A 13,335-nucleotide genomic window follows, 5' to 3' on the forward strand; every position below is an offset into this window, starting at 1 on the left:
CTGGAATTGGTGATTCACCCTGACCAGACCTGCTCTGTGCCAGGCAGGAAGATCTCTGACAGCCTGGCGCTGCTCAGGGATACGATTGCCTATGTACAGGACAGGGGTGTGGATACCTGCCTCATCAGCTTGGATCAGGAGAAGGCCTTTGACAGAATATCGCACACCTACATGGGGGATGTGCTCTCCAAAATGGGCTTTGGGGAGGGAATTCGAAATTGGATCCAACTGCTCTACACTAACATCAGTAGCGCAGTCTCAATCAATGGGTGGGAAACAGATAGCTTTCCCATTAAATCTGGAGTCAGGCAGGGCTGTCCTCTCTCGCCTGTCCTTTTCGTGTGCTGCATAGAACCCTTTGCCGAGTCCATCAGGAAGGATCCGGGCATAAGAGGAGTGACGATCCCAGGCAGTGGAGGCACTCAGGTAAAAGCCTCCCTGTACATGGACGACGTCGCCGTCTTCTGCTCGGATCCGCTGTCGGTGCGCAGACTGATGCACGTCTGCGACCAGTTCGAACTGGCCTCGGGAGCCAAGGTAAATCGTGGGAAGAGCGAGGCCATGTTCTTTGGGAACTGGGCTGACCGATCCTTTGTCCCCTTCACTGTCAGGGCTGACGGCCTGAAGGTGCTGGGGATATGGTTCGGAGGGACCGGGGCATGCGTTAGAAACTGGAAGGAGCGAGTGGCTATGGTGAAAAGGAAACTGGGCATGTGGGATCGACGCTCCCTCTCCATTGCGGGTAAGAACCTGGTCATCAGGTGTGAGGTACTCTCGCTGTTGCTGTACGTGGCGCAGGTCTGGCCCATTCCAGACTCCTGCGCGACGGCGATCACTCGAGCCATCTTCCGCTTTATCTGGAGGTCGAAAATGGATCGTGTCCGCAGGGACGCGATCTACAAGCCTCTAGATAAAGGGGGAAAAAACGTGCCCAACATCGCCCTCATACTGATGGCCACCTTTGTGTGCGGCTGCATCAAGCGGTGCGTAGACCCTCAGTACGCAAACACCAAGCGTCACTACGTGCTGAGGTTCTACCTGTCCCCGGTGTTGCGAAGGATGGGTCTGGCCACGCTGCCGCGGAACGCTCCAAGTAGTTGGACCGTGCCGTACCACCTGTCCCTGGTGGAAAAATTGATGCAGAAAAACACCTTTGACCACAAGTCCATCAGGCAGTGGTCAGCACGTAACGTCCTAGAGGCCCTGAGGGATAAGGAGAGGGTGGACCCTGTGGGATGGTTCCCCGAGCAGACTGTCAAAGTCATTTGGCAGAATGCCTCATCGCCAGAACTTTCCAACAAGCACCAAGACGTAGCTTGGCTGGTGGTGAGAAAGGCCCTCCCCGTCAGATCCTTCCTACACGCCAGGAAGCTCACCCCCTCTGCACGTTGCCCTCGAGGTGGCTGTGGTGGGGAAGAGACCGTTGTCCACCTCCTTGTGGATTGTGCCTTTGCAAAGAAAGTCTGGAGAGAGATGCAGTGGTTGCTGTCGAGGTTCATCCCGAGCAGTTCTGTGACACAGGACTCTGTGCTCTACGGGCTGTTCCCAGGGACACACACCGAGACAAACATCAACTGCAGCTGGAGGATCATCAACTCGGTGAAAGAGGCGCTTTGGTCTGCCCGAAACTTGTTGGTCTTCCAGCACAAAGAGTTGTCCCCGACCGATTGTTGCGGACTGGCACAATCCAAAGTCCAGGACTACGTGCTGAGGGACGCACTAAAGCTTGGGGCAGCTGCCGCAAAGGCGCAATGGGGAAGGGTCGCTGTCTAAGACCTTTCTACCACAGCGCACCGAGAGACTGGGAACTGTTTAGAGCCCCTCGGGCTGTACAGATCAAAATGAAAGGCTGTAAATGATTGTAATATTGTTTGTACTAATGCACCTGGTGATACATTTTGTAAAAGTTTAACCCTGGATTGTACCCTTGTAAGGTTGTTTTTGAAATGGTGTGGAATGTGATTGAAGATATTTTATGAATAAAGTATATTTTTACAAAAAAAAAAAAAAATCTGTTCTTATCAGTTTAATATCTGATACGTCCCTTATCTGGGGACCATATATTAAATTGATTTTTGGAGCAGGGAGATGGAATAGGGGCTTGCTCCGTCCACTCCACGCATCGACCCGGTATTGCAGTATCTCTGGGAACGGTGCACCCTCCCCTTTCCAGGGGATTTTCAATGCTAAAAATAGTTTTCTTACAAACATCTGCTTTCTTTACTTCTCAACATGTACATGTTCCAAAATCCAACTTTCTTTCTTTCTCTCTCTCTCTCTCTCTCTCTCACTCACTCACTCACCCGCAGCAGCTACACACAAAAAACACGCACTCTCACCCAACACTCGCTGGCAGGGCCGGCAGCAGATTGGACGCTACGTCCAGATCCCTGATGGAAACAGTTAAGGATGCCAAGCTGCACGACGTCTTCAGCAACCCTGCAGACCGAGCGCAGCGTAGATACACCTGGTCGCGGCCAGACGGGTCCATTCGTTCCAGGATAGACTTCCTGTTTGTGTCCCGTGCATTCACAGTCAGATCCACCGAGGTCAAGCCGGTGTTCTTCTCTGACCACTGCCTCCTACTGGCGGACTGCCACTTGGAGAAGGACCTGAGGGTGGGCAGGGGGGCATGGAAGCTAAATGTGCAACTGCTGACCCCAGAGAACATTGAGGAGCTCAAGAGGGATTACAAAGGTTGGAGAACCGTGAAACCCCTCTTTGAGTCCCTGACACACTGGTGGGAAGCGATCAAGGGAAACATCAAGAGGTTTTTCATCCTCAAAGGCACCCAGAAAGCTAGAAAGGAACCGAGGGAAATGTCCCGACTCCAGAAAAAGATGCAGAATCTGCTCCGGCTGCAGTCGATGGGGGTGGATGTCAAGGAGGAGCTCCAAGAGGTGAAGGGCCAGCAAGCCTCGCACTTTGCCTCGGAGGCCTCCAAGATCATCTTCCGTTCCAGAGTCCGCTCCATGGAGCAGGATGAGACGTGCTCACGTTTCTTCTTCCAAAAGGTACACAGAGAGCGCTCTGTGATCAGCAGCCTGAAGGAAGAAGACGGCTCAGTAAAGTCATCACGGTCCGACATTCTGAGGATCAGCAAATCCTTTTATGGCGGACTGTATGACGTGAAGCCCACGGACAGCACGGCCTCCCAGTCCTTCCTGTCCTCTATCACGGAGGTCTTAGACCACAGTACGCGGGAGAGCCTAGACAAACCGCTAACTCCTGACGAACTGACTAAGGCCCTCGAGTCCTTCGAGAAGAGTAAAACCCCCGGAAGCGACGGCCTGCCGGCGGAGTTGTATTCGGCTCTGTGGGACTTGATCGGCCCAGACCTGCTAGCAGTGTACGAGAGTATGCTCCTGGCCGGCAGCATGTCAGAATCCATGAGGAAAGGCATCATCACCCTCATCTACAAGCACAAGGGGGAAAGGGAGGAAATTAGAAATTGGCGACCCATTTCACTGTTGAATGTGGACTATAAGATTCTGTCCAAGGTCATCGCCAACCGGGTCAAATCCGCTCTGGAATTGGTGATTCACCCTGACCAGACCTGCTCTGTGCCAGGCAGGAAGATCTCTGACAGCCTGGCGCTGCTCAGGGATACGATTGCCTATGTACAGGACAGGGGTGTGGATACCTGCCTCATCAGCTTGGATCAGGAGAAGGCCTTTGACAGAATATCGCACACCTACATGGGGGATGTGCTCTCCAAAATGGGCTTTGGGGAGGGAATTCGAAATTGGATCCAACTGCTCTACACTAACATCAGTAGCGCAGTCTCAATCAATGGGTGGGAAACAGATAGCTTTCCCATTAAATCTGGAGTCAGGCAGGGCTGTCCTCTCTCGCCTGTCCTTTTCGTGTGCTGCATAGAACCCTTTGCCGAGTCCATCAGGAAGGATCCGGGCATAAGAGGAGTGACGATCCCAGGCAGTGGAGGCACTCAGGTAAAAGCCTCCCTGTACATGGACGACGTCGCCGTCTTCTGCTCGGATCCGCTGTCGGTGCGCAGACTGATGCACGTCTGCGACCAGTTCGAACTGGCCTCGGGAGCCAAGGTAAATCGTGGGAAGAGCGAGGCCATGTTCTTTGGGAACTGGGCTGACCGATCCTTTGTCCCCTTCACTGTCAGGGCTGACGGCCTGAAGGTGCTGGGGATATGGTTCGGAGGGACCGGGGCATGCGTTAGAAACTGGAAGGAGCGAGTGGCTATGGTGAAAAGGAAACTGGGCATGTGGGATCGACGCTCCCTCTCCATTGCGGGTAAGAACCTGGTCATCAGGTGTGAGGTACTCTCGCTGTTGCTGTACGTGGCGCAGGTCTGGCCCATTCCAGACTCCTGCGCGACGGCGATCACTCGAGCCATCTTCCGCTTTATCTGGAGGTCGAAAATGGATCGTGTCCGCAGGGACGCGATCTACAAGCCTCTAGATAAAGGGGGAAAAAACGTGCCCAACATCGCCCTCATACTGATGGCCACCTTTGTGTGCGGCTGCATCAAGCGGTGCGTAGACCCTCAGTACGCAAACACCAAGCGTCACTACGTGCTGAGGTTCTACCTGTCCCCGGTGTTGCGAAGGATGGGTCTGGCCACGCTGCCGCGGAACGCTCCAAGTAGTTGGACCGTGCCGTACCACCTGTCCCTGGTGGAAAAATTGATGCAGAAAAACACCTTTGACCACAAGTCCATCAGGCAGTGGTCAGCACGTAACGTCCTAGAGGCCCTGAGGGATAAGGAGAGGGTGGACCCTGTGGGATGGTTCCCCGAGCAGACTGTCAAAGTCATTTGGCAGAATGCCTCATCGCCAGAACTTTCCAACAAGCACCAAGACGTAGCTTGGCTGGTGGTGAGAAAGGCCCTCCCCGTCAGATCCTTCCTACACGCCAGGAAGCTCACCCCCTCTGCACGTTGCCCTCGAGGTGGCTGTGGTGGGGAAGAGACCGTTGTCCACCTCCTTGTGGATTGTGCCTTTGCAAAGAAAGTCTGGAGAGAGATGCAGTGGTTGCTGTCGAGGTTCATCCCGAGCAGTTCTGTGACACAGGACTCTGTGCTCTACGGGCTGTTCCCAGGGACACACACCGAGACAAACATCAACTGCAGCTGGAGGATCATCAACTCGGTGAAAGAGGCGCTTTGGTCTGCCCGAAACTTGTTGGTCTTCCAGCACAAAGAGTTGTCCCCGACCGATTGTTGCGGACTGGCACAATCCAAAGTCCAGGACTACGTGCTGAGGGACGCACTAAAGCTTGGGGCAGCTGCCGCAAAGGCGCAATGGGGAAGGGTCGCTGTCTAAGACCTTTCTACCACAGCGCACCGAGAGACTGGGAACTGTTTAGAGCCCCTCGGGCTGTACAGATCAAAATGAAAGGCTGTAAATGATTGTAATATTGTTTGTACTAATGCACCTGGTGATACATTTTGTAAAAGTTTAACCCTGGATTGTACCCTTGTAAGGTTGTTTTTGAAATGGTGTGGAATGTGATTGAAGATATTTTATGAATAAAGTATATTTTTACAAAAAAAAAAAAAAATCTGTTCTTATCAGTTTAATATCTGATACGTCCCTTATCTGGGGACCATATATTAAATTGATTTTTGGAGCAGGGAGATGGAATAGGGGCTTGCTCCGTCCACTCCACGCATCGACCCGGTATTGCAGTATCTCTGGGAACGGTGCACCCTCCCCTTTCCAGGGGATTTTCAATGCTAAAAATAGTTTTCTTACAAACATCTGCTTTCTTTACTTCTCAACATGTACATGTTCCAAAATCCAACTTTCTTTCTTTCTCTCTCTCTCTCTCTCTCTCTCACTCACTCACTCACCCGCAGCAGCTACACACAAAAAACACGCACTCTCACCCAACACTCGCTGGCAGGGCCGGCAGCAGATTGGACGCTACGTCCAGATCCCTGATGGAAACAGTTAAGGATGCCAAGCTGCACGACGTCTTCAGCAACCCTGCAGACCGAGCGCAGCGTAGATACACCTGGTCGCGGCCAGACGGGTCCATTCGTTCCAGGATAGACTTCCTGTTTGTGTCCCGTGCATTCACAGTCAGATCCACCGAGGTCAAGCCGGTGTTCTTCTCTGACCACTGCCTCCTACTGGCGGACTGCCACTTGGAGAAGGACCTGAGGGTGGGCAGGGGGGCATGGAAGCTAAATGTGCAACTGCTGACCCCAGAGAACATTGAGGAGCTCAAGAGGGATTACAAAGGTTGGAGAACCGTGAAACCCCTCTTTGAGTCCCTGACACACTGGTGGGAAGCGATCAAGGGAAACATCAAGAGGTTTTTCATCCTCAAAGGCACCCAGAAAGCTAGAAAGGAACCGAGGGAAATGTCCCGACTCCAGAAAAAGATGCAGAATCTGCTCCGGCTGCAGTCGATGGGGGTGGATGTCAAGGAGGAGCTCCAAGAGGTGAAGGGCCAGCAAGCCTCGCACTTTGCCTCGGAGGCCTCCAAGATCATCTTCCGTTCCAGAGTCCGCTCCGTGGAGCAGGATGAGACGTGCTCACGTTTCTTCTTCCAAAAGGTACACAGAGAGCGCTCTGTGATCAGCAGCCTGAAGGAAGAAGACGGCTCAGTAAAGTCATCACGGTCCGACATTCTGAGGATCAGCAAATCCTTTTATGCCGGATTGTATGACGTGAAGCCCACGGACAGCACGGCCTCCCAGTCCTTCCTGTCCTCTATCACGGAGGTCTTAGACCACAGTACGCGGGAGAGCCTGGACAAACCGCTAACTCCTGACGAACTGACTAAGGCCCTCGAGTCCTTGGAGAAGAGTAAAACCCCCGGAAGCGACGGCTTGCCGACGGAGTTGTATTCGGCTCTGTGGGACTTGATCGGCCCAGACCTGCTAGGAGTGTACGAGAGTATGCTCCTGGCCGGTAGTATGTCAGAATCCATGAGGAAAGGCATCATCACCCTCATCTACAAGCACAAGGGGGAAAGGGAGGAAATTAGAAATTGGCGACCCATTTCACTGTTGAATGTGGACTATAAGATTCTGTCCAAGGTCATCGCCAACCGGGTCAAATCCGCTCTGGAATTGGTGATTCACCCTGACCAGACCTGCTCTGTGCCAGGCAGGAAGATCTCTGACAGCCTGGCGCTGCTCAGGGATACGATTGCCTATGTACAGGACAGGGGGGTGGATACCTGCCTCATCAGCTTGGATCAGGAGAAGGCCTTTGACAGAATATCGCACACCTACATGGTAGATGTGCGCTCCAAAATGGGGTTTGGGGAGGGAATTCGAAATTGGATCCAACTGCTCTACACTAACATCAGTAGCGCAGTCTCAATCAACGGGTGGGAAACAGATAGCTTTCCGATTAAATCTGGAGTCAGGCAGGGCTGTCCTCTCTCGCCTGTTCTTTTCGTGTGTTGCATAGAACCCTTTGCCGAGTCCATCAGGAAGGATCCGGGCATAAGAGGAGTGACGATCCCAGGCAGTGGAGGCATTCAGGTAAAAGCCTCCCTGTACATGGACGACGTCGCCGTCTTCTGGTCGGATCCGCTGTCGGTGCGCAGACTGATCCACATCTGCGACAAGATAGGATATAAAGCAGTGTAAAGTAAGTTAATAACAAATTGAGAAAGTAAATATGGAACACAAAATATTTTAAAACGAGGGCACAGGTTAAAAACATGATCCTAATTTCTGTTGAACTGAATGAGGCGAGTCATTACAGTGCGTGACCGATTTGTTTAAGTGTGCGGGCCCATTAAATTTTTTGCACAGCCGCGCAAATTTAAAGGGGCTTATGTGGCGGTGTGTCTGTGAGGAAACGTTGACTGTGACCTCTCCTCATATCTTGTATCCCACTGTGAAACCATCTTCAGCTCCCAAATTGCACTCAGACAATGTGCTACATTTGCATATTGTGCAGGAGTCGGGGGAGGGGTCATGGGGCTGCCCCTTGTCTCTGTACTTGAAAACTGTCTCTAATGGCAGCCAGGCAGCAACTGTTGTGCTTACTCAAAGCCAACCTGAAGAAAAGGCAAGACATGTTGGGTGCTGAGAGGGAGAAGCATTGCCACTTTAGGTTCTACTTGGATTTTACTGAGGTAAAAGGTGATTGAAAAAGTCAAGCATTTCTCCCCTAGCAGTTACCACTGAGGACAAATAATAGCGAGCGCTGATCTGTCACTGAGCACTGAGGCCGGCCAAGGGGAGGCATCTGAAAGCTGCAGAGAAAGCAAGAAGCCAGGATGGACGACTGAGAATACAGAAAAATACTGGCTGAGGTAGACAGCAAAAACTGTGACACAAGCTCAGGTAAGCGTGGTGTTTTGCAGTTCAAGTGCATCACTTTGTGACAGTATAGATATTTTTCACTTTCCTAGGATAAGGCTGTTCCCTTTCTAGAAGTTAGAAGCAGCCGTGCAGATGTATTTTCTGCGCTCCTTTGCTTGCCTGCTGAATAGGACTGATTGGAGGTGAAAAGGTGATTAAAAGAGAGCCGACATCATTGCAGGCTGGCAGATACTGTGCTGTGCTGTGCTGTGCTGTGCATGCAGGTGGTTTTGTTGTTTGGCTTGTATGTGACTTCTGGTTGAAGCTGAAAGATTTCTAAAATTTTGAAGGAAATAATCTTTGAGAAGGGGAGAAACATTTTCAACATTTTAACAGGATCTAAGGCTGTTCACTGTGTCGTACCTGTACTTATCCTTGCTGCCACCTGTCTTCTCACTGCTGATCATCATCTTGTGTTATTATAATGATATAATGCATTGGACTTATTTACTGTGACTTCATAACATGACACATTTCCCTTCTGGTGATGTCATGCTGACATCCCGTAAAGGAAATAGACCAACAGTCAGCCCAAAAGAAGGCCCAATGCCAAGCAAAGGAAGCCCATAACGAGGATGCTAGACAGCTCGTACAAAAGAAAGCAGGGCATCAGGAAACAACTCAACAGCAGCTGACGTAGTACTCTCCAGGTTCAGTGCAGGAGAAGTACTGGAATCAGTAAAAACTAATGCCCCTACATGTACGAACATACAACTTAGGAGCAGGAGTAGGCCACTGGGCCCCAAGAGCCTGCTCCACTATTCAGAAGATCATGGCTGATCTGATTGCAACCTCAACCCCACATTCCTGCCTACCACCGATAACCTTCCACCCCGCCTTGTTAATCTATCCAGCTCTGTCTTGAAAATATTCAAAGACCCTGTTTCCACCACCTTTTGAGGAAGAGAGTTCCAAAGACTCACTACGCTCTGAGAGAAACGCTCCTGACTTTGCCTTCCCTGTAGATGTGGAAGGAGTTTAGCTGCATGCCAGGTCAGCCGGCAAGCTCCACAGACTGATCGGCGCAGGCTTGGAGGGCCGAAATACATGTTCCTGTGCTGTACGTTTTTTTTGTTCTTTGTTCTTTGACTGCCCAAACTGAAAGCAAAGACAAAAATACAGCAGGCCTCGATCGAAGAACTCCTCTGCGCTGTGAGCTAGTTGCTCACACGGAAACTCAGCTACAAAGACTCGTGGATTGTCTCTCATGCCTGTCACGTGTTCTCCCTTGTGACTGACCGTTTCTCGAAATTTCCCATTACCTGCCAGTTACACGACACATCTAGCGCAACCATTGCAGGAAGGAACATTGCAGACATTTCAAAATGGTCATAACAGACAGTCAGACAGTGCAATGGTATTTAAGTTGCCTACATAGATCATGTTTCACTCTGAGGTGCTTCAAGGCAAAAGTGATACATGTAGTATTCACTGGAAACATTCACCGTGTGTCTTACAGCCCGAGGAGCCTATGCAAATCCCAGCCCCTTGGTGCACTATGGCTGAAAGGTCGTAGACAGCCACCTTTCCCCATTGCGCCTCTGCCCCAAACTTTAGTGCGTCCCTCAGCACGTAGTCCTGGACCTTGGAATGTGCCAACTCTTTGCAATGGAAGACCAAGAAGTTTCAGGCAGCCAAAGAGCGTCTTTCACCGAGTTGATCCTCCGGCTGCAGTTGATGCTTGTCTCGGCGTGTGTCCCTGGGAACAGCCCGTAGAGCACAGTGTCCGGACCTGTGTCACGGAACTGCTCGGGATGAACCTCGACAAGAACCACGGCCACTCTCTTCAGACCTTTTCTGCAAAGGCAGATTCCACAAGGAGGTGGGCAACGGTCTCTTCCCCACCACAGCCACCTCGAGGGCAACGTGCAGAGGGGGTGAGGCTCCTGGCGTGTAGGAAGGACCTGACGGCAAGGTCCTTTCTCACCACCAGCCAAGCTACGTCTTTGTGCTTGTTGGAAGGTTCTGGTGATGAGGCATTCTGCCAAATGACCCTGACAGTCTGTTCGGCGAACCATCCGACGGGATCCACCATCTCCTTTTCCCGCAGGGCCTCTAGGGTGATACGTGCTAACCACTGCCTGATGGACTTGCGGTTCCTCTGCATAATTTTTCCACACGGGACAGGTGATATGGCACTTGGAGCTTTCCGTGGCAGCGTGACCAGACCCATCCTTCGCAACACCAGGGACAGGTAGAACCTCAGCACGTAGTGACGCTTGGTGTTTGGGTCTACACACAGCTTGATACAGCCATACACAAAGGTGGCCATCAGGATGAGGGTGATGTTGGGCATGTTTTCTCCCCCTTCATCCAGAGGTTTTTTACATCATGTCCCTGCAAACATGGTCCACTTTTGACCTCCAGACAAAGCGGAAGTTGGCTCGCGTGATCGCCACAGCGCAGGAGTGAGGAATGGGCCAGACCTGCGCCATGTACAACACTGAGAGTGCCTCACGCCTGATGAGCAGGTTCTTACCCGCAATGGAGAGGGAGCTTTGCTCCCACAAGCCCAGTTCTTTTCTCACCATGGCTACTCGCTCCTTCCAGTTTCTAACGCATTCCCTGGTCCCTCCGAACCATATCCCCAGCAGCTTCAGGCAGTCTGACCTGCTGGTGAAAGGGACAAAGCTTAGTTCAGTTCCCAAAGGGCACGGCCTCGCTCTTGCCACGGTTTACCCTTGGCACCCGAGGCCGGTTCGAAGTGGTCGCAGGTGTTGATCGGTCTGCGCACCGATGTGTGAAAAGTGGGGAGTTGACCGTACTACCGCATCACCACACTGCCCCAGGTCCAATAGCATGGCGGAATGTATATACTGTAAAGTGCTTACTTATGAAATGTCAGCAAAGTAAACAAGGCTTGTGACGGCCTGTCACAATGCTACACCTTAGAGCGACAGCGCTCAGTGCAACCACTCCTTCACCAGCAGAATTACAGTGCGAACAACCCTTCCCAGTCATCATTGGACAAAAGGTATGACTACAACACCCAACCGATGGAACATGAAATCCGGCAGAAATCAGCAGCATCTGTCCAGAACCATGATCAGATCAAGTACGAGCACCCATTGTGAAGAAACCGATGGCGAATCAGGGAAGTACCAGAACAAGAAACACCAAGTAACCCCATCGCAAGCAGAACGCGATCTAAGACACGATCCCAGCGCAAGACTCCTACAGACAACCAGAATTGTGAGAACGTACGGCAATCTCAAACCAACTTCACAGTATCAACGAACCACCATTCCGTCCCAGGGACTCATAAGGTGATCACTTTGTACAATTGTAGGTTCAAACACAGAAGAGCAATTTGTTGTAATGTAAATAGTTCTTATTATTTAAGGGTACAGCTTGGAGTTGTTGTGGTATACCTTTAAAGAGCGTATCTAAAATTGCTGTGCATCGCCAGGCAGGGTGTGACGTGTATATACTCATGTATAATTCTCGGGCCGATGATAGGAGCTGTCCTAGAGACCTAGATATTGTTGTATATATTTCATCTCTTCAAATCAAAGAATTGAGTTAGCGATCCTCTTTGTGTCGTCGGTGTGTTTGCGTAAGGTGGAAAACACAACATGGAGGACCCCCATTTAAAGTGAATGGCAAAAGAACTAAGGCGACATGAGGAGAAACCTTCTTGCGCAGCGAGTGGTTAGAATCTGCAATGCACTGCCTGAGAGTGTGCTGGGGGCACTTTCAAGAGTGGCTTTCAAAAGAGAATCGGATAATTATCTGAAGAGAAAATATTTGCAGGGCTATGGGGAAAAGGCAGGTGAGTGGCACTAGGGGAGTTGCTCTTGCAAAGAGCTAGCACAGACACGACAGGCCGAATGGCCTCCTTTTCTGCTCTAACCAATCTAGGACTCTATGTGTGCAGCTCTGCACACTTGCTTGCTGCATTGTCACTCACGCCCTGCAAGACACGCAACTGCTTTCAAAAGCTTCTTCCACAGCAGCCTCTGACACTGACGTCCATGTGGATAGGCACAACCCTCTCCCATCTGATTGGTGGAATACTGCCGATCTACATAACTCTGATGCAGTCTCACTGAAAGAGAGAGAACAAAGGCAACTTTTCCAATTAGAAATCCCGGGACAAATATGCCAACAGTGAAACCGTCAGTGCTTAGATATATATATACATAAGTCTTTGAACGCTGTCAGTCTGCTTTAAAGGAGGGAAGGCAGATGGCACTCGGGGAAGTCAAGGGCGGCGCCGGCATCGCTTCTCGGCCTCTTGGCTAAGATCAAGTGTAGTGTTGCAGGGGCGACACCATGGTCCTGCCATGGCAAGGTCGGGATGGAAGGGCGAAAACCAATCGCAATCCGAATTCATACCGTGGGTTACCTATCACCGTCCGAGTCACGGTGAACCACAGCGACGAAGGAGGATCACCTATGGATCGGGGCTTCTTCACCAGGAGGATCCTGTTGAAGGCGTGCGGCTTCCAAGCTACGGAGATCTTCACCCTGCACGACTCCCGCAAAGGTGGTTATTTTGACGTCACGTTCAAGCAAGTGGCAGACTGCGTCCGGCTCCTGAGGGTGTTCGAGGAGAAGAGAGACCTGCCGGAGATGAAGATCCTGACGGCGGAGCCGCACTTTTCTCTGCCGTTGCAACGGGAACGTGAGGTGATGGTGCATGTGTACAACCCCTTCGTCCCTGTCGCCGACGTGGTCACCTTCCTCACCAGGTACTTCGATAAGGTGGGGAGCGGCACTGAGATTCGAGACGACTTGGGGATCTGGACAGGCAAACGCCTGTTTAAGGTCACGCTAAAGACCGATGGTAAGGGAGCCATTTTCCACCCTCCTTCCAGTTTCGCAATCGGGGGAAACCGTGGCTACCTGGTCTACGCTGGGCAACCCAAGCATTGCCGCTCATGCGGCAAGGCTGGTCATGTGGCGGCCAACTGCAGCGCCTCCCTCTGCAAGATCTGCAAACAGGAAGGGCACCAGACAAAAGACTGCAAACAGGCCAAGTGCTGCAACCTGTGTGGCGAGGCAAGTCACCTCTACAGGAC

The 13,335-nt window shown here is 51.5% G+C and overlaps 2 pseudogenes; both read left to right on the plus strand.

The window, feature by feature from the left end:
* The first annotated feature begins 1,986 nt into the window (after window positions 1-1,986).
* LOC144674015 (U2 spliceosomal RNA) lies at window positions 1,987-2,164 on the plus strand (annotated as a pseudogene).
* Window positions 2,165-5,513: 3,349 nt separating this feature from the next.
* On the plus strand, window positions 5,514-5,691 carry LOC144674016 (U2 spliceosomal RNA; annotated as a pseudogene).
* The last annotated feature ends 7,644 nt before the right edge of the window (window positions 5,692-13,335 follow it).

The sequence above is a fragment of the Cetorhinus maximus genome, unplaced genomic scaffold (genome assembly GCF_964194155.1).
Source record: "Cetorhinus maximus unplaced genomic scaffold, sCetMax3.hap1.1 HAP1_SCAFFOLD_540, whole genome shotgun sequence".
NCBI classification, from domain to species: Eukaryota; Metazoa; Chordata; class Chondrichthyes; order Lamniformes; family Cetorhinidae; genus Cetorhinus; species Cetorhinus maximus.